The sequence below is a fragment of the Acinonyx jubatus genome, chromosome D3 (assembly GCF_027475565.1).
Source record: "Acinonyx jubatus isolate Ajub_Pintada_27869175 chromosome D3, VMU_Ajub_asm_v1.0, whole genome shotgun sequence".
Taxonomy (NCBI): Eukaryota; Metazoa; Chordata; class Mammalia; order Carnivora; family Felidae; genus Acinonyx; species Acinonyx jubatus.
The window spans coordinates 49,539,250-49,561,465 of record NC_069392.1 but is presented as its reverse complement, the minus strand read 5'-3'; the positions used below and the strand labels follow the sequence as shown (position 1 = coordinate 49,561,465).

The 22,216-nt window shown below is 35.5% G+C and overlaps 2 long non-coding RNA genes across 2 annotated transcripts in view; both read right to left on the bottom strand.

Moving 5' to 3' along the window:
- Positions 1 to 1,383: 1,383 nt before the first annotated feature.
- LOC128312473 (uncharacterized) lies at positions 1,384 to 5,818 on the bottom strand. Its single transcript, XR_008291834.1, has 3 exons — positions 5,673 to 5,818; positions 4,571 to 4,768; positions 1,384 to 4,057 (listed from the first exon to the last, which is right to left on the bottom strand). It is a non-coding gene; the product is annotated as an uncharacterized LOC128312473 (long non-coding RNA).
- A 1,179-nt stretch (positions 5,819 to 6,997) lies between these two features.
- LOC128312474 (uncharacterized) overlaps positions 6,998 to 22,216 on the bottom strand; it is a 43,734-nt gene continuing 28,515 nt past the window's right edge. Inside the window, exons 2-3 of the long non-coding RNA XR_008291835.1 lie at positions 20,833 to 20,916; positions 6,998 to 7,239 (exon numbers count right to left, since the gene is read on the bottom strand). This is a non-coding gene — a long non-coding RNA (uncharacterized LOC128312474). The remainder of the gene's footprint in view (positions 7,240 to 20,832; positions 20,917 to 22,216) is intronic.

The window sequence follows — 22,216 nt, the reverse complement described above, 5'->3', positions numbered from 1 at the left end:
CAGGAAGATCAGAAGGCTTCTTCTGGCCATTTTGCTACTAAGTAGTAACTAGAATAAAGTAATACTCTGTGTAGGAAAATTGAAAATAATTATTCATGAAAAATATATCTCTTCAAAAGAACACTAGAGTGTTCTTTTATTTTGATCCTGAAAGCATTGTGGTAAATTTTAATCACTTTGATAAACTCGCCCACATTACTTTAAATTAGATCTGATACACTGATTTGCAAGTTTAGTTGGATGATTCACTCAAACGTCTCATTTTCTAATCATCATCATGTATTATAATTTCTAGAGAGGGCGTGGCCTCGAAAAGTGTAATTACCTTCATTGCTGCACCATTGAGCCTGCTGTAAGTAAAATCTGTCCTGTTTAACAACTTCAGTGTCTTCTATCACTTGAAAAATCCAATCCAAACTCCTTCACATGGATCCTAAGACTCTTCCTGATCTGTCTCATACTCTTTCCCAGTCTACTCACCATTAAGGTTCTTGATGTTCTGGCCTGCCTCCAGGATTTTGATCCTTAGAACTCACCAATACTTCACCTCATTTTCACATGTGGTTCCTTGGTCAGATGAATTATTTCCCCTCTCTTTAGCTGGCTAATTGTACCTATTACTGTTAGCATTTTAATTTCAATTTTTGTTTCCAGCAAAACAATGCATATTTGTCATTAAAAAAATCCAATGGGGGGCGCCTGGGTGGCGCAGTCGGTTAAGCATCCGACTTCAGCCAGGTCACGATCTCGCGGTCCGGGAGTTCCAGCCCCGCCTCAGGCTCTGGGCTGATGGCTCAGAGCCCCGCGTCGGGCTCTGTGCTGACAGCTCAGAGCCTGGAGCCTGTTTCCGATTCTGTGTCTCCCTCTCTCTCTGCCCCTCCCCCATTCATGCTCTGTCTCTCTCTGTCCTAAAAATAAATAAACGTTGAAAAAAAAAAATTTAAAAAAAATCCAATGGGATTATATGGAACACCAAAGTTCCCCCTTTCCCTACCTTTGAGATCTTGATTCTTGAAGCACAGCCAGCTACAAAATTGGTGGTATCCAGTGCAAAATGAAAATATGGGAACTTTTGTTCTAAAAACAAGAAAAAATACTGTTAAAGGTACTAAAGTGTAAACGTTTTTCTTCCTTTATTCCATTGCCTTGCAACTTGTAATGGTGTTTTATTTTTATTTAATGTCATTTTAAGTAAAAAAATTATTTAACGAGTCTTGCCATTCATCTTTATATTAGGCGATGACAGTATTAAAATGTAAATATAAAAGCATTTAACTTGTATATGGAATCACCAAAATTACACAATTCGTATTCCATAGCTTGTATATGAATATTTATTTAGTTTTACCAGAACAGTGGACATACTGCACAAAATGACTTGATTGTTTTTATTTTACTTCTACATGCATACACATTTTATTAACACCCTCTACTTCTGGCTCATCCTTCCCTTTCCTTCTATGTTATCATTTTCAGTGTAAGTGGTTGGCTAATTCAGGGAAGTTCCACTACCACTAACTCAGTTATAGAGTATAACATGCATACTTTCCACCATTTGACTTGCTGAGCTACCACCAGTTATGGGTCCACCAGAAGTCTGAGCTAATGAGGTATCTCAAATGTTATATACACATGAGCGAACAAGGAACAGTGGGGACACACATTGTATGTATCTACTGCTTCCATATATGCTCTACAGTCCCATTGGACCTTACTCACAAGACGTAAGTTCAAAGATAAAATTATTAAAGACTTCAAGACTGCAACAGCAGAGCATTAAATCAAGCATAGGACCCCTCAGAGTCTGGGGTCCTGTATAGTCACATGGGAATCACATGGCTTCATGGGAAGCCAGCACTGACACAAAAGCAACCATTTTCATCCATCTGAGCGGTCTTTTCTGAAATATCTGAGTAATGTGTCATAAGCTCACTCATTTTATCACTATTAAATGTCATTAATTATACCCATATAAAATGCAAGGGCTTTGCTTTCTTATAATGCACATGCATAATCATGTCCTCCCAATAAATTATACCACATTTTTAAAAACTGTGGTATATAATACCACATATAAAAAATGTGGTATATAATAATCAGTGTTCATATTATCACTTTAAATCTTATTTACAACTGAGCAATGCTGTATATTATGATCATAATAATCATTTCTTCTGTAACTTTCTGTTTTCACTGGAGTTAATAAATGCCTTACTTATTTGCTTTGTTCTTTTTTAACTCCAAAATCTCTAATAGTTACCTTATTGACTTAAAAGATAATTATCAGTATTGCTAATTGATAATTATTATATTGGTAATTAACAAAGAACATTGCTTTTGATAGTAAATCTACTGTCATCCCGATATTTGTTTCTTTGTGTATAGCATGTCTGTTTACTGTGGCTGTTTTTAAGTGTCCTCTGTATGGGGCACTTGAGTGGCTCAGTCAGTGAAATATCTGACTTCAGCTCAGGTCATGATCTCATGGTTCATGGGTTCACACCCTGTCTGTGCTGACAGCTCAGAGCCTGAAGCCTGCTTCAGATTGTGTCTTCCTGTCTCTCTGCCCCTCCCCTGCTTGTGTGCTCATGTGCACTCTCTCTCAAAAATAAGTAAATAAATAAACATTAAAAAATGTAAGTTTCCTCTGTATCATTGGTTTTGAGAAATTTGATAATGATGGAACTTGGTCTAGCTTTTTTTGTTTGTTTGTTTCAGAGAAAAAGTATTTAAGGCACAGGATTCATTGAGATTTGTGGATCTGTGGGTTTTTTAGTTTTTACCAAACTTAGAAAATTTTCAGCCATTATTTCTTGAAACATTTTCTGCTCCCCTTAATCCTTTCAGGAATGCCAATTACACGTATATTGGGGCATTTGAAGTTATCCCACGTCTCACTAGTGCTCTTTCATTTTGTTTTTAAATTCCCTTTTCTCTCTGTGCTTCATTTTGGATGGTTTCTCCTGTTCACTGATATTTTCTTCTGCAGTGTGTAATCTGTTGTTAAATTCATTGAGTGTATTTTTTATCTCAGGTATTTTAGTTTTCATTTTTAGGAGTTTGGTTTTTGTCTTTTTTATATCTTTCCTATCTCTACTTAACTTTTTAAACATGTGGAATACAGTTATGATAACTGTTTTAATGTCCTTGTCTGCTAATTTTAACATCCAAGTCAGTTCTGAGTCAGCTTGGATTAATTTTGTTCTACATCATGAGTCTTATTTTCCTACCTCCCTTCATGCCTGTTAATTTTTTATTTGATACCCCACAGTGTGAATTTTACCTTTTTTGGATGCTAGGTATAGCATCCAAGTTTGTCTTACTATAAACATTCTTAGACTTAGATCTAAGAAATGGCTTCATTACTTAGAAATGGCTCTCTTTTGGGGCGCCTGGGTGGCTCAGTCGGTTATGTGTCCGACTTCAGCTCAAGTCATGATCTCACGGTTTGTGAGTTTGAGCCCTGCATCCGGCTCTGTGCTGACAGCTCAGAGCCTGGAGCCTGCTTCTGATTCTGTGTCTCCCTCTCTCTCTGTCCCTCCCCCACTCATGATCTGTCTCTCTCTGTCTCAGAAATAAATAAACATTAAAAAAAAATTTAAAAAAAGAAAGAAATGGCTCTCTTTTGGTTCTTGTTGACAGGTTTGCTAAGGAGGACTGGAGCAAAGCTCGATCTAACGCTAATTCCTCTTCATTAGTTAAGTAAAACCCAAGACACTCTGTGTACTCACTTCCCTATAAACCTTGAGGTTTTCCCATGTGGATGGTGGGAACTGACACTATTCTCAGTCTTGTATGAGCACAGGGCACTATTACACCTAATCCTTTCAGAGAACCCTTTCCCTGGTTACATACAGATCACTTCCTTTTACGTAACAGTTCAGTACTCAGCTAAACACTTGCAGGGATCCTCTGTAGGTCTCCAGGGTTCTCTCTCTGAGCTTCTCTCTCCTCTTCAGTGTTCTGCTCTTCAGTTACTTCTGGATTGTTCTGTCCAGAACATCAGCCCCTTCATTTCAAGTGAGGGGGCCTGACTTCTTCCTCCCTGTGTTATAGCCTGAATGGCAGAGCATAATTCTTTTAGTATAACATATAGAGTGTAATTGATGCCTATAATTATAATAACTGTATGGATTGAAACAATGTAGACACAATAGCAGTAAAAATAAAATATAATCATACAATTGCATTCGTGTGTAATATTTGGGAAATATCTTGAATTTTTCCTTTCTCTAGCTTTTTAAAATTCATTTATGTGGGAAGGATTTATTGTACACCTAGTAATCATATGCTGTGCTTCTTTCTAGGATATGCCCCTAAGAATAAGAGAGTAAGAGAATATCTGAATTGAATTCTAGGACTTAGAACCTTATCTGGGATTTTAGGGAAAAAATGGCATAATAGGCTTTCTTTATTAAAAACGATGTATGGCCGCATCAATTCAATGCTTGCTGGAATGACTTGAAATACTACTTTCTATATTGGAAAGATTATGTCCAAATACTAATGCAGCTGTCTGTGAGCTGGTTATGTGGAAACACTAAATAGGATAGAGCTCTAAACATGTTACCTCCAAAAGTGTATGTGGCAGAGCTTTTTATTTCCTTCTACCTTTTTTTTTTCCTTCCACGGAAGTTAACTCTTACTCCAATAAAATACCCATTTATTTCTCAACATAGATTCATCATTCCTGTTGGGCTGACAAGTTTTAACAGCTGTATTTCTGGTCCAGTTGTTTCCTTGTTGCATGCACAGAATCTCAGCTCCTCTAGGACAGGGCAAAGACCACATAGAGCAAAGACAGGGCAAAACATTGACCAATTTGGCAGGCATAGCTCCTAAGGATAGCATAAGCGATCATTATGTAGCTGTGCACATAGATAATTTACGGGGAGTTCTCTTAAAGATATAAGCCCAGAAAAGTCTTGATTAAACTAATCTATCAGAATTTCTCATATTCACCTCATACAGTCAATGTTTTAAAAGTGCATTCTATGCAAACCAGTTTTCTAAGTGCAGGGGCCATAAAAAGGAAAAATAAACGTAACTCTCCTCTCTCGTGGAGCTTATAATTCTAAAATATAAATATCAGATTATGACAAGTGCTATGTGTAAAAAATAAATCTGGGAAGGAACAATACAGTGCCAGAGGATGACAATGATGATGTTTTTCAAAAATTGATGCTGTAAGATCTTACAATATGAATGAGTATCCAACAGACTCTGTGAAATTTTGAGCACTTTTCCATCATAAAGGGCTGCAATCTATTTTCCTGAGATTGTTTACGTGACTTCTGTTTTAATCTCTACCCTTAAAATCATGGTGAATAATAGATGACCCATAGCTACTCCTGGATGGATGAATCCTATGAAACAGGTACTGGGAGGTGTCTAACATACTATATGTATACATATATCTATATGTGTGTATATAGATACAATGTATGTATATATATGTATACATATCTAATTTTACATATTTATATAAATTTTATGTATACAAAATTCACACACACAAACACACACACATATATGTATATATAATGGATCAAACATTTAAAACCTAAACAATTAAAATGATTCAAGCAACATCAAATAAGTTAGTGCCAAATCTAGATATAGAATTCATATCTTTAATTTCAGTAACTGGGCCAAGCACAACTTGAACATACCTGAGAAGGTGCTTTCTGAGTGCTACCATGTCATTTACTATTATAAAGTAAATATTTTCCAAGTTATATGTTTCTACAGGGTCTGCTATTTCATTTAACCTGACTTCAAGCGATCAAAATCTGGAAGAATAAATTCAGAGATATTTTCTTTCAATTATTACATTTCTGCATGATTAGGTAACATGTCTTTTTGGAACACAAGTTCTGACCTCAGGAGAATTGATGTTTATTTTCAACCTGCTGATTTCTTGACTGATCTTACCCAAGTCATATAACCCCCTGCTTGAGTTTCCTCATCTGAAAAACAGAGATAAGAATAGTTTCTTGCTGTTACTGTTAGGATCGAAATGTGAGTAGCTCTAAAGCCTTATTATACAGAAGAATCAGGCCAAGGTAAGACAGTATAACAAAATACTGTAACTTTAACCTGATCTGGCCCATGGGGCACTTGCCCTCCATTGCCGAAGTAATTTATCCCACAAGTCACAACTATCACTTAAAGCTTGACTTTTTCAAAGGTCAAAGTCAAGTCATCTGTTATGTTTGGCTGGGATCCCACTCTCATCCATTATTTGATATTTTAAAGTCAGAGATAAAAGATGTAGGTAGAGGAGAGGATGGCTGCATCATTGGCAACAAAGCTGGGTGTGCATTCTGTCTCTTCCAGGCCCTTCTCTGTCCCATCAATATTCCACACCCAGCATCTATGTCAGGTTCCATTCTCAAATGGGTAATTAACTACGAGAGCATTTAACACATGTTAACTTAACTGCTTGGCAATGTACATGATTGAAGTTCCTGGCCCCTTTACTTAAGGAACTTATGAGTCAATTGGGGAAGACAATGGTAATGGGAAACAGTAAAAACTTACTCAGAAATACATATAAAGACTTTGATATAGGTGATAACTGGTGTAGGACTTATCAGGTGTATCTTAGTGGGTGTATTAAGACAAACTATATTTCTAACCATCCCACTTAGTCTCTTTAAGTTAATACTACCCACATTGTCCTTCTGTCTATCTAGCCTCTTCTTCATTGCCACTTCTGCCTGTGTCTGTAGACCTAAGATCTTCTCAATTTCCCAATTTTACATTAAATTAAATTAACTTAAAAATATACCTTTAATTACCATTACATTCTTCTTCTTTTCACAAGTTTGTAAAACAGTGATTCTAGACTCCATTAGACTTAAAACGTTGTATTATAAATATTTTAACACCCTATTTCTATCCTAAAATGAAACACATAGATAATAACCTACCAATTAGGTTATTATCAGTACAAAACTCTAAATATAAACTAAATAGATAAAAATATCTTATAACAATATACATTTCAGTTTGAAAATGTTTGGGTATGACCTCATATAGAAGACATAATGAAATAAGCTACTTACTCTGGTTTGTAGAATATTTGTTAATTCAACAGCTACGAAAACAGATTGATATGAATGTGTTGTTCTGGAATCCCAAACATTAACATTGCTGTTAGTGTTGTATTTTCTAAAGGTGGGAACAAGTTTTCACAAAGTAAAACTTCTGTTGATTTACATGATAGCTGCTTTCCTGAAAAATACGGTGTGCATTAAAACTACATAAAACCATTTTTGTGTATGTTATATGAATTGAGGTTTTAGGGAAAGAGAGTTCTTAACATTATTTTAGACTGTATGAATATGTCAGAGATATTTCAAAAGCTGATCAGAATGTAGGAAAAATCTTTGTTATGTCCTATGAATTGCCAGATGTCTAGCTTCCCTGCTCACCTCTGTACTAAATATCAGAAGTACATTCACATTAATGGGAAACCACAGAAGCACACATGTGCATTGAAAGTTCCACTTGGAGAGCAGTAATGTCCAACTGAGAACAAATTACATAAGAGGTATAGTTTACACTTTGCTCTTTCATTTATTTCTTAACACAATATACCTGGCTCTAGTCCCTACCATTTCTATGTAATATTCTATTAGGTAATATATCACATTTGCTGAGCCATTTCTTATCTTGCTGGACTTTTAGGTTGCTTTCACATTATGAAAGTAATGGGCATATGTTTATGGACGTATGTTTTTATTCATCTCAGGAATTTCAAGATTGAAAGGAATAGAACTGTTGGGTTATAGAGGGGGGTGTATGTTTAACTTTAAAAGAAATTGCCAGATGTTTTCCAAAATGATTCTCCCATTTTACACACCCATCAGCAAAGTATGAGCCATGTTTCAAATATCCACCATCATCTAGTGTTTTCCATCTTTTTACTTTTAGACAGTTTAGTAAGTGTGTTGTATCTACTTGTAGTTTTAATTTGCATTTCTCTAGTGGCTCATGTCTTAAAAAATGCTTTGATGTATTCATTGGCCACTTGAATATCTTCTTATTGTAAAATTTATCTTCAAGACTTTGCCCATTTTTTGAGGCGCCTGGGTGACTTGGTCGGTTAAGCGTCTGACTTCGGCTCAGGTCACGATCTCACCGTCCGTGAGTTCGAGCCCCGCGTCGGGCTCTGTGCTGACAGCTCAGAGCCTGGAGCCTGTTTCAGATTCTGTGTCTCCCTCTCTCTCTGCTCCTCCCCTGTTCATGCTCTGTCTCTCTCTGTCTCAAAAATAAATAAACGTTAAAAAAAATTTAAAAAAAAGACTTTGCCCATTTTTAAATGAATTGGTTTGTCTTATCTTGAAATTTTTATATATTCTGGACACAAGTCTGATAGATACATGTATAGCATATTTTCTGTCAGTCTGTGGCTTGCCTTTTAACTTTCTTAATTTTATAGTTTCCAATACATAACCATTTTACTTTGATGAAATCAAGTTGTGTTAGTTTTATAATGAATTAGAGCCCTTGCTTTATTTCCATTTTAGAAATATTTACTTATCCAAAAGTCTTAAAAACATTCTGTTTTATTCTAAAATAATATTGTTTTAGTGTTCACATGAGTCTATAACACACTTTGATTTCATGTCTGTGTATGCTGTGAAGTGAGGATCAAGTCTTATTTTCCTTCCCCATGTAGACATCCAGTTGCCCTAACATTACTATGGATCCTCAATGAATTATAGTGATAGGTTTGTTAAAAATCAACTGTGTTGTTCTATTCCTAGACTCTATTTTGTTTATTGATCTGTAAGTCTATCTCAGTGGTCATACCTTACTCTCTAAATTAGCATACATTCATAATAAGTTTTGATTAGTCAAAATAGTCCTGGAAAGAACATCCTGAAGAAAATCAAAATTGGAAGGCTCAAGAATTCTCTGAAATTTCAATAGTTCAAATAATCAATATGCTGCTTCTTTCTATAAAATGCAACCCTTTTAGAAGTCTCTCTTATTCCTTCACTCTACTTTTTGTATGTTTCTGGTTTTGAGATAATATTGCAACTAAAGAAAAGTAGCCAAAATTAGTAAGGTAGTTCCTGAATACTCTTCACATATTTTCCCTAAAGGTTAACACAATTTGAAGAACTGATATTTCTTCTATAAATTCTATAATTCATCAGTAAAATAATCTTGGTATGGAATTTTTTTATTGGAATATTTGAAAGTGGTACTTCAATTTCCTTCATTGAAGTAGGATGAGTCACCTTATTTTCTTTTTGAATAGGTTTTAGTAAATTGTGTCTTTTAAGGAATAGATTGATCCCTTTCATCCAAGTTGTCCAATTTATGGGCACTGAATTCTTTGTAGTATTTATTATCCTTTTAATGTCTATGGACTATAGTAATGTCCATGCTTTCATTCTTATTAATAATTTGCATCTTCTCTCTTATCTAAAATTCAGTCTGTGTAAAGGCTTATCCATTTAATTGACTTTTTAAAAAAAATAAACCCAGCTTTTAGTTACATTGATTTTCTGTACTATTTTCCTGTTTGCAATTTCATTGATTTTTGCTTTTAACTTTATTATTTTCTTCCTTCTGCTTGCTTTACATTCAATTTACCCTTAAAGGTAAAAGCTTAGAATTCTAATTTGAGACATATTTTATAATATAAATATTTATTACTATAAACTCCCCTCTAAGCAATGTTTTAGCTATGTACCAATGATTTGATCTGCTGTATTTTCATTTTCATTCAGCTTAAAATATTTTTAATTTCCCTGGAGACTTCTCTGACTCATAGGTTATTCAGAAATATATTGTGTAGTTTCTAAATATTTGGGGATTTCCAGGCATTTTACTAATGTTTTCTTAATTAATTCTGTTATCATTCAAGAACATTATTTATGTGATTTCTATTGTTTTAAATTTGTTAAAGTTTGTTTTATAGTTGAGAATGTGATACATCTTTTTAAAAATATTTATTTATTTATTTTGAGAGAGAGAGAGAGAGAGAGCATGTGGGGGAAAGGCAGAGAGAGGAAGAGAGAGAATTTCAAGCAGGCTCGCATCAGTGCAGAGCCTGATGTGGGGCTTGATCTCACAAACCATGAGATCATTACTAAAGAACTGAAACCAAATCAGATGCTTAACTGACTGAGCCACACAGGTGCCCAGAGAACATGGCCCATCTTAAAGAGTGTTATATGTGCACTTAAAAAAATAACGTGTGCTCTGTATTTGTTGGGTAAACAGTTCTATAAATATCAATTAGGTAAAATCAGTTGGTAGTTTTGTTCATGTCTTTTATGCTCTTACCGATTTTGTGTCTATTCTATCAATTGTTGAGAAAGGAGTGTTGAGGTCTCCAATTATAATTTTGTATTCATCTATCAAGTTTATTAATTCCTTATCTGGCTCTGTTCAGTGTATTGATGAGCCTATTGGAAGCATGCTTCTTCTCTGTTACATTTGTGTTTGTGTGTGTGTGAGCATGTGAGTATTTGTGTATTTAGTATTTCTGATGATTCTTTCTTATAGTTTCCATCTCCTTGTTGAAATTATCTATCTGATCTCACATGCTGTTTACCTTTTCCATTAGGCCCTTTAACATATTAATCATAGTTATTTTAAGTTTCTTGGCAGATGGTCCAACATCTGCCTCATATTTTAAGTCTTCTTCTGTTGGTTGGTTGGTGGCTTGGCAGTGGGTTGTTTTTTCTTTCTTCCTTCTTACATGCCTCATAGATATTTGTTAAAAGCTAGACAGCTTCAGTAAGTCAGTAATGACTCAGGTAAGTCATTGCTATGCCTGGAAATTTTTTTCCTTCTACTAGACATTAATGTTGGAATTTGAATTAATCTAGGCAGGGATTGAACCAGCACCTTCAATGTGCCACAGAGTTCAAATTTCCCTCTGATCTTCTGTTAACTGTTTAAGGGAGGGCTGATTTTCCAGTTTTCTTTCTTCTTTCCCCCCATACTCCTTTAGTGGCCTGACATATTTTACTTCATGTTTCAATTCAAAAGTTTTTTAGTCAGCTAAACCTTTCCTAACTCCCCCAGGCAAACGTAAGTATTGTTACCATAGGGTTAAATGAAAATCTGTTCTTATTGTTCATTTTCATGACTTTACTCTTCCACTAAATTGTGTGTTTATTTTGACTTAGAAAAGAGACTGGAAAAGTGTGATTTATTTTGTTACTAAAGACATAAATATATGGATAAATGAATGAATGGATAGAATTTCTATTTTGTCCATAGTCAATACATGAGGAATGCATGCTACAGATGCAGTCATAAAGGTTATGAAAACTAACACAATATGAATTTAGTGGGTGAAAATTTGATATTAATCATAATATTTATGCAGTATTTACTATTTTTATGAATAGACATAATTGCCTCACGTATATAAATTAAATTTATCCTGACAACAGTAAGTCAGATACAATAGTTATCCTCTCTTTTGAATGAAGCAACTTAGCCAAGAAGGGGTAAAGTGATTTGCCCAAGGTCATATAACTTTTAAATGGCATAGTGAGGATTCTAACTGAAACACATTGATGTCAGAGTCTGTGTTCCTGACCACTTTCTGGTTAAACTCACAGATATAGACATTCTTTAGAGAGTTTTTCAAATGGAGAAAAGACAGAAATCATTTCTGTAATGACTAAACTGAAGAACAGTATTCAATGTAATGACTGTTGATGTTTTCTCGGTTAGTCTATATAAAGCCAGAGTTAATAAGATTTGCAGGGACATTAAGAAAAAAAGGAAGAAAAAAAGCAAGCAAGCAAGCAAGCAAGGAAGCAAGAAAGATCCTTATATAGAATTAAGGATTCTATAAAGGTATTATATAAGCTTTATAAAGCTATTCTAAATATTTAATCATTAAGAATACAAATAAGTTTACTTTATCAGTTACTTTTGAATACAAAAATACTAGATTGAGCTCTGGCACTGGGGTTGAGGAAGACATGGGCATGTCTAGAAACTGTCGGCTAGGGCAATGGAATGTGTGTGATTTGGATTAAGGCTCCTGTTGCCAGAAAACTGAAATTTGAGGATAGGGTAACTGTTGCACAATAACAATGTTTTATATATTGAATGGGCAAAGAAACTCTGAGCATTTTATGAAATACAGGTCATATTATGTAACCTGTCTTTGGATAATACTCTTCTCTAAGACCCATTAAGAAATGGATTTGAACAAAATTTATAAGAAATATTTTATTAAAACCTTTATAAAAGATAGAGATGCAGGCAATACACATTTCAATAAATTTTTAATACTCTATCAGAATCTGGTTCAAGTAAGTTATTGTTTTCCAATTTGGTGCAGACATGTAGTGGCCCTTCAAGGCTTTATTCCAGCTCATTAATTCAATGTTCAACATATTTAGCCTGTTTTTAGGCACATTTTTTGTTTCAAGAATTACATGTGGTTTACTTTAAGAATTTCAATTTATTTATTTTTTATTTTTTACTTTTTAAGTAAATGTTTATTTATTTATTTTGAGAGAGAGAAAGAGAAAGTACACACAGTTGGGGAGGGGCAGAGAAAGAGGCAGAGAAAGGATCCCACATGATCAAAGGATCAAACATGAGCTGATCTCACCCACAGTGAGACTGGGATCTGAGCTGAAATCAACAGTTGAACGCTCAACTAACTGAGCCACCCACGTGCCCCGCAATTTATTATTTTTAAATAGATTTGAATTCTTCTGTTATTTCCTCACTTTAATCATGATTATTCTTTCTTCCATTCTTTGTTCATCCTTAACAGGTTTTAAAAGTTTACATCTGGGGGCACCTGGGTGACTCAGTCGGTTAAGCTCCGACTTCAGCTCAGGTCATGATCTCACTGTCCATGAGTTCGAGCCCCATGTCAGGCTCTGTGCTGACAGCTCAGAGCCTGGAGCCTGCTTCAGATCCTGTGTTTCTCTCTCTCTGAACCTCTCCTGTTCATGCTCTGTCTTTCTCTGTCTAAAAAATAAATAAACATTAAAAAAAATTTTTTTAAGTTTACATCTGAATGTTCTATTAATATTCTGAGAGTTTAATTATCGAGAGGTAATATTTTGATTTTTTTTCTGCTTATCCTTGTTCATGGTGGTTTATTTTTGTCATGCTTTCTGAATTTTGTTTTGTGGACTTATGTTTGTAAGGTTTTATATGTGGAAAATTTTTTAACGTTAGTATGAATACCTCTAGAGAGATGTTGAGATTGCTTCTGCCAAGGGCCGTGTTTCTTTTCTACCCTGCCATAGAGTTGGTAGATCTTTTAAAAACCAGTCACACAGGTCTTCTGTTCCAACTTTATACCTTGACTGGGCCCAAGACCATTTTTCAATCGCTCAGAGTGACATGTATGAGTGTGTGTGTGTTTGTGTGTGTGTGTGTGCGTGTGTGTATTTAGGGTGACTACTTCAAAGATCTTTGAAATCTATTATTTTAATATTGTCATATTTAGTCATAATAAGTCATGTCATACTTAGTTTCATCACAATGCATATTATTAACTTCAATTTCTAGTTCTTTATTTATACTACCAACTATGAATGTTAATTATGAAAAGATAATTAAACAGCATACATTAATTTTCACAAAGTCAGAAATGAGAAGACTTTCATTGGATTTCAGTCTTGAGATACAGAGTATTAGAATATACTTGGCTTATCATTGCTATTTCTGAAAACTGATTTCAGGGGGAAGAAGTTTGCTATTATTTCTTACCAAATGAATTTCTTAAAGACACAAATTAACCAGGACTTGATGACTCTAATCATATAGTTGTACTACTAATATGTGAATAATTGGATTAAAATTTATTAAAAAGCAGATTGGTTCTATTAACCAAAATGTCCAAATCTTTGAGCCAATTTTTTGATGAAAAGGTGGAGATTTTCCCTTGGATGGCATGTGTGAATCAATTTCTTTGATAGGGTCAAGACCAAGTTACCTAAACTCTAGGTAGCACTGTAAACTATTCTATTGTGCAATTCATTAAGGATAGTAAATGGTTTATTGTTCGATTTATATTACTAATTGTCAAGTGCTAATATAGCCCATGTTAATTGTTTATCTTAAAGGAATTTCAGAAAGTAATAAACTGACTTAAACACCATAGTCTTGAGAAAAATATTACCACCTTGGTATTAGGTTTCATATCAAATCTGTTATAACTATTAGAAGAGCATTTGTATTCTTCCTTCCTTGCCTTAACCAATTAATGATTGAAGAATTCTCAACAGACAAAAGGCAAGGCAAGTCATCAAAGGCTTGATACTGTGCATCTCATAGTTCCATGCCCAAAATATTGACTACTTTTCAGTACAACAGGAGATATAAGGACAAGTTTGTGGTATTTTTAATATTTGCTTTCTAATTAACTGCGATCGAATGATTTTATTTCTTCTCACATATTGTTCTGTCAATCCTCAGCTATCCCTCCAATTAGATGAGCTTTAGTGTTTGGAGGCATGAACTGGAAAGATTAATTATTGCCAATGCTGCTGTTATCGTGTCTTCTAATTTTGCACAAAAATCCAGATATCAGGATTTTTTATGTAGTCTCTCAATTTTTAACTATCCACAACAATTGAAATTTTTAAAAATAAAGCTTTAAAGAGGGAACCAGAACCACACAGTTTTTTTGACTATGTAACCCTCAAGTCAGTAGTGTTGAGCTCTGGTGTAGATGCATCATTTGACTTTGTATGCATTATTGGCCTTTTAATGGCACATTGGGAAGAAATAAATTCCCAAGGTTGTCTTGTATTATTTCCTTCCCGAGCAGATATTTCTTTTGTTAATTTCATGGGCTGGATAAAACTAAATATGAAGCCTAATGGATATGTAGCAACTTGAAAAAAATAAGGTGACTTTTTCACTAAAATAGACTCCTGATCTAAAACTTAGCAAAATTTACAAGCATAAAGGACATCTTTATTGTTCTAATCAGGCCTTTAGGAATGATTTTCAATAATGGGAATCACTCCATTCTTCATTTACAAGTGAATTAGCATAACAAAGCTGCTTAATGTGAGAGTTCACAAAGCTCTGATTAATACATTAATCCTTACATTTTACAATGGGACTTATATTTGCAAATAATTTCTATAAGAAACCCTCTCGTTTTTCATTTTTTTCTTTCAAAATATTAACTATTCAAGAACTGCCATTCCACTGAGTAAAATATAAATTTTGAATTAAAGTATGGCATTCACCAGGAGGAATCCTGGTGTGAGAAGCACAAGGTCTTTCCTTCACTTAAAGGGCCTGTGAATGATGTTTCAGTAAGACGTTTATGTCTTACATTGTCTTTTCATTGTACAACAGAGTTAACCAAGTTCCTGTCTCTCAGCATTTTGCTAGGCCAATTCTTGAAACTCTTGTTTATAATTCCTACAGTTATCATTACAAAGTACTTAAAGAATTCAGTGAGACTTCATTAACTATGTGTACACACATAAAATACTCAAAAGGTTTAAATCCGAGCAGATTAATGTGTGGTTCAGAATTGTGGCTTTTCTTTTTTGCAATTTTCTTGGTAACAGAACTTGATTTAGAGTCCCAAGTATATAACCAATGATGAAGTTTTGGGGTGATGGTGGGGTGGTCCAGAGTTGATGGTCAAGAAAGAATTCTTAAGGACATCTTTGGTACAAAAAGGTGATTATGTTAACGCACGGGGACAGGACCCATGGGCAGAAAGAGCTGTACTGGAGTTGTGACAGGTTACTCATTATATACCCTCAGGTGGGGAGGGGGTCAAGGATACAGTAAGTCTCTAGGGTACTTTGAAAGCAAGGTTTCCAGAACCTTGAGGCGTTAGCTGTTGCTAGGGAAATGCCATTTATTACCATTTAATAAAACCTCAGTCATGAGATATACATGAGATGTATATTGGGGGGGCCATAAACTGGGAGTATGATTGCCAGCATGTATTTTGGGGCAGTTGACATAAAGGAAGTAGAATTATAGGATCATCAAGGTTGAGATGTTAAGCTAAGATTCCTTTTTGCCCCTAGCAATGTGTCACCATAGGAACCTAGCTGAGTTCCTAGAGAGAGGTCACTCTGTTTCAAGGACTTGTCAATGGCTGTAGGCAGTAAGGGAATTTAATTTTTCATTTGCCTTAGTTTCCCACATCACCATGGCAATCACTTAATCCCCTTTCCCTTGTTCTTGGGTAGCCAGGAGTGTCCAAAGAATATCATACATATTCCATCCTCGCAGGGGAGGGTGTATGTGCCAGCCTGTATTTTGCCCTCTGCTTGTCCCACAGCTCCCTCATCAACCAATGTTAATGCCTTTACTTGTCAGGAAATCCAAACTGATTTGCCAGGAAATCCAATCTCAATAGTTGTGGTTACTTTCTTTCTTTCCCTACGGTCACAAAAGAATTGAGGAAGCTTGTTTAGGTAAGGGAGAACTAGGAAAAAGCCACCAATCATTGGAATTTTAGTAATATCTCCCTTTTTTTAAAACCCACATGGTAAATTACATATGGTACTTGAACACCACCATGGATGAAAGGGGCCTCCTTTCTGTACCTGTGCTTTGGGTCTAGCAACCAATCCTCTCAGACCTAGCCATTTCTCCAGGATTCACTCAGGAATAGGATCCATCAGGCCCTATCTCCTCTGCTCTTACTTACAATGTCGTAAACCCCAATGCCCTTTACCATTATACTGAAGGGGAGCAGAGTTTGCCTTTCCAGAAGATGTCTCTTTGGCATAAGGATTTTCTTGAGCTGGTTATTATTATTATTTTTTAACTGCAGGCACAGGAGAAATGGTAAAAAAAACTGAATGGAAGAAACATTTATGTTTATAGGAGAAATCTCTCTTTGTAAGTAAGGGTGTCTCCCTCTGTACCAGGGAAGAGAATGATTAAATCTCTAGAAACTCTTATCAATAAAGACAAGGGCTTAAATCTGCATAACAACCTTACCTTTATATATCGTGCTTTTCCTCATAACCTCCCATAACTGGCCTCCAATTGTTGAGGAGAACAAAGGCAAAAGATATGTAGATAAAATTAAATTTGCTTACAACCTGCAGCCCATTGATAAATACTTGAGACAGGCAGAATACAACATTCCTTAAAAAATTCACAATTTTCTTAATGTTAATGCTTTGCTAGAGGCAAAAAAGCAACCTCAACTTGATGATAGCCAGACCACCAGGATCCTCTAAGTCGTCCTTTAACATATGAAAATCCTCTTGGAAACTTCGTCTTTTTCCCCAACCCCAACTTCAAAGTATATGATCAATTCCTCCTCACAATCCCACTGAGGCTCTTCCAGCCCCTAGGTCCCATCCCCATGCTTTAATAAAAACACCTTTTTCCACTGGAAACGTCTCAAGAATTCTTTCTTGAGCATTTGCCCCTGGCTCATATCACATCACCCTATGCCCTCTATCATCCACCAACATCTTTTGTCTTTAGCTGGAGACACTATTTAAAGTGGTGGCTTGTGCCATTTTGGAAAGTTATTCGATTTTCCTAGATATCTCCCATGTGTACAAGAGGTATATCTCCCATGTATACCGGAGGTATACATGTTATTAAACTTCTGTTTGTTTTTCTCCTGTTAATCTGTCTTTTATTACAGGGGTGTCTCAGCCAAGAACCTAGAAAAGTAGAGGGAAAACTGTTCTTTCTCTCTCACAGTTTGGTAACCTCAACGGGATTTTCCGAGAAACCCTACTCTCTCTGGAGCCTGAGTATGGGATCCTGGAAACTGGCCGACAGGTGAAGGATAAGAATTTTTTACCAAAGTCGGGGGTCCTTGATCTGTAGTGACTGGTTGAGGAGAAAGATAAAAATTTCTTGTCCCTTCCTTTTCAAATTTGGATAAGCAGGAGAAAATATTTGTATGAAGTATTTCCTTGGGCATAATGACTCTGGTACAAAATTGTTATGAGTACTCTTGTTTTCTGGTGATCTTTTTCCTCCCAGAAATGGTCATTGTTTTCTTTTATTTCTGTCTTTTGTGTCATTTGTCATAAAGAAAAGAATGACAGGTCAGATAAGGTTTTCCTTTCAATTTGTTCTATGTCTTAAGAGCTTGGCTTAGTGACCAGTGAGAATATTCTCTCTGGTCTCGGCCATCTGGAGCATGTATGTACTAGCATCAACCTGGTAGATAGCCAAATGGGCTGGAACTAAGAAAGAGCATTTTCTTTGTCCAACTGTGCCAGGTGTCAGGGAAGCTTGCCATAAGGGTTCCCTGTCCATATGGGACCTTTGTCATCTTAATCTTCATAGTTTTGTTAGTGCTAGAAAAGTTCCATTCCAGTAGCACCTGCCTGGTGTAACAGATTAGCAGGTCTGTGATTGGGGGTGTCTCACATTCTTGTGGGAAACCAAAGACACCATTCCACTGCACCATTCTTACCACCTATGACAATAAAGGTATTTGCTTTCTTAGCCAAACTTTGGGAGTGAACTTGCTGTATCCTATATTCCGCCTTTCCTTTCCGTGTTAAAATGGTATCTAATACTGAATCCTAAGCCAATTTGAGGAGTTACTAATTTTTCCCTGGGTGTCTCACATGTATACATGAAAAGTACATGTTAATAAACTTGTTTGTTTTTCTGTTATTAATCTATCTGTTATTATAGAGGTCTCAGCTCTGAACTCAAAAGCCTGGAAAAAAATTATTTTTCCTCTCCTGCCATTTAGATCTTATGCTGAATCATCTTCATTTCCATCCCCATGCACTCTCCAACCTTCTCCATCCTGCTATTTGCCCTAGGGCTTGACCTCTATGGAAGCCATAAGATGAGTTTGCTTGAACTCTGGGCTGAGTTCTATGGTTGCTCTCATGTGGACTCCATTGCACTCTGGCTTCCCATTAGGCATGGCCACTATTGCATATTAATTTATTTTTCATGATATCTGCTTTTCCCATTCAGCCATTTTAGACTTTTTTTCCTGATCACACTCTCACTACCCCTAGGAAACTTAAAGTACTTTAAATTTAAATTTTCCTTTTTCTAGTGTCTCAGTTCCAATTATGAGAAACTGAATTTTAGTAATCATTTGATTCGAACTGTGGTGATGGATGGGTTCTCCCCCATTGTTGTCCCAAGGTGCTTCATTATCTCTTGATAATTTCCCCCCTCAACCCTACACAAATATCATTAGGTATCATCCTGATACATATCTGAGTTATCTATTTGTATCCTGTTAGTGAGACTAAAAAAGGGGTAGGACTATTCTGCACACCATTGGATAGTTATCCAGGACTCTGTGAGATTATATTTCTGATCTTTAAATTAGGAATGGATGTATAGTAGTCTACATTCAGAGTACTATTTGTAAAACGTGTCTGATCAGAAGATTCCTCTATTTTAACTTCTTTAAAGAATCCATCCCTGTTTGGGCAGGATTGCATTCAAACTAATTTTCTTTATACCAGGAACCACCATGGCTGATCACTACCTACCATTATAGGCTTATTTTGAAACATATTTAGGATGCCTGGGTGGCTCAGTCAGTTGAGTATCCGACTTTGGCTCAGGTCATTGTCTCATGGTTTGTGGGTTTGAGCTTTGCATCAGGCTCTGTGCTGACAGCTCAGAGCCTGGAGCCTGCTTCAGATTCTGTGTCTCCCTCTCTCTCTGCCCCTCCCCCGCTCATGCTCTGTCTCTCTCTTTCTCTCAAAAGTAAATATACATTAAAAAATTTTTAAAGAAATATATTTATGTCAGATCTACTGAACTATATCAAATTCACTACCTTAAGTGTCTCAGAACCTATTACCATTCCCACGTAAAATACTTTCATATTTTTCTTCCCATATCTCCTGCCTAAGTAATTTCTTCTTGTGCTACCATGGTGAAGTCAATCTTCATTTGTTCCAAGAAGACTTCCTCTACCCTCCCTCCCATTATATCTATTTTTTCCCCATCTATTCATAAAGGATCCTGTGTAAATGGCTATTACAACATCTATTACACTATTTGTCACTTTTGGTTTATTACCAATATTCTCACTAGTTCCTTGCATTCGGGGGCTGCCTTTTATTTGAATTCTCTCTGCTTAGTAAAGTAGATGTCATATAAGAATAGCTTAATACCTGTTGCATAAATGAACAAATGGGAGAAGGGGACTAGTATATTGTTTAAAACTCTGACTATATGAAAATAGACCAATCTTTCTTCATGAATTTCATGAATGGAGATCTATCTCAGAGTTTCTGAATTCTTCTTTGTCCTATTATGTCCAGATTTCTCAGAAATCAAATACAAGCATGCTGTTTTCCAAAGCACTGACTTATTCATGAAAGATTTTATCTTGATTTCTTACCTCTTTTTTGCCTACTAAATTAGGCTGACAGCTTAAATGTAAACTAAAAATAATTTCCCTCTACTTTTACCTTTTAAAGCTCAGAGTCTAGTAATAGATAAGCCTCCCCAGGAATGGAATCTGATGACCTGAATCTGGTTGATTGAAGAGTACTCTCATAAACACTAATTTTGAGAGAGAGCGAAAAGCAAGACTGAGAGTGAATTAGGTTAAATTGTGTCATGGTAGCAATAATGGATTCTGCCTTTCTCACAGGGAGCTCTGAAACTAAGGTGACCCTCCAGAGAATCTCAAATCTGGGTAAGGGTAAGGGACTCAGTTCTTTCGATTCCTGTAACTGCGCTGGGGAGGGAATGTTGTCTGGGTGAGGAAGCTTCCTTTGACAGTAAACAATTTTCACAATGGCATGTGACTGTGAGCTATCAACAGCCAACTTTCTCAGCAGTCAAGGGTTAGGGTACTTCAATCCCAAAGGATTTGGATGATAAACCACAAAATGAACTATAAACTACCTCTTGTGATGCTTGTATCATGCTTCATAGTAAGTTAACCCCATCTGAGAGCAGTTCTTCCAGGATTTTGACTGGTTTCTTGTCCTGAGAAAAGTAAAAAGAAGATGGTCAGTAGGATGAACTTTAGCTCATGCTGTCACAGCTGATCTCAAGTTTGGAAGTGATTTTTATTTTCTCTCTCTTCTACATCCCATTCTACACTGCCCTGACTCCCCTACTCTTGACTAGAACCTATGCCAATTTGAGTTTACCCAATGGGCCACCTAGACCCTCATCTTTGAGAAATCTGAGCTCCTAGTAAGTCCCATTTCTCAGGTGGGGTTAAACATATTTTGCCATATTTACTTCAAAAATTTTAACAAATAAAATTTTAAAGAGTTGAAGTATATCCTCCCTTAACTCATTCTCTTCCTTCCTTTCTAAAACTACTCACCACCCTAAAGTGAGGATCTCATAATCTCTTGCATATTTTTCACTCCATCTTTTTATGAGTACCTGCTTGACATAGATACTCACATGACAAGCAGTAAATTAGTACCCAGGATAAATGTACACATCAATAAGCAAAAAGGTAAACTACTCTATAGAAAAAGGGGGAGGGGTGGTGAGGAAGAAAATTCACAGATAAATGAAGCCAAATTGCCAGTAAACCATAAAAATACTTACATGAAATAATCAGATGTTACATGTTATGGAATTTCATTTTATATCTATCAGATTTTCAAACATTGGTGAGTATTTCCCAATTTTTTTTCCTCTCTCTTTTCTCACAGATATATTTGGACTGTGAATTAACCACACCCAGACTTTCTCTTTCACTCATTTGCAACAAAGACACCTCACTTCTTTGAACTAATGTGTACCAGAAAAGGACACTTAAAATCAGTGATTTTCCCCTTTTTTGATATTTTTAAAAATAATTTTATTTCAAAGGGTTTTCTTTTTTCTTTTTCCATATCTATCCCTTTATATATGAGCAATTCATAGAAATATTTTAAAATATTATACCATGAGGTACACATATTGATATAAAGTTAATTCATATCTTCTTAAACCTTGTAGCTGTATACATTAATCAGTTTTTACTGTAGGTTGATAACGAAACTAGCACTTGGTTAATTTTTTTCTCTCTTGTTCTTTGAGAACTAATTTATTGCTCATGATTTGGCATAATGTTATTCTCAGTAAATATACCTTTATTATTTATTTATTTGAAATAGGGCATATAAGTAAAATAACAAGAAAATTATGGTGAGTGCGAAAAGGGTCCAAATGGAGTTGAGAGTCCAGAGGTATGCACTGTCTATAGTAGAAACCACGTTGGGTCTTTTTTAAAGAGTCATTATATGTGAAAGATCTGGAGAAAATTTAGTTTTGTATAAAG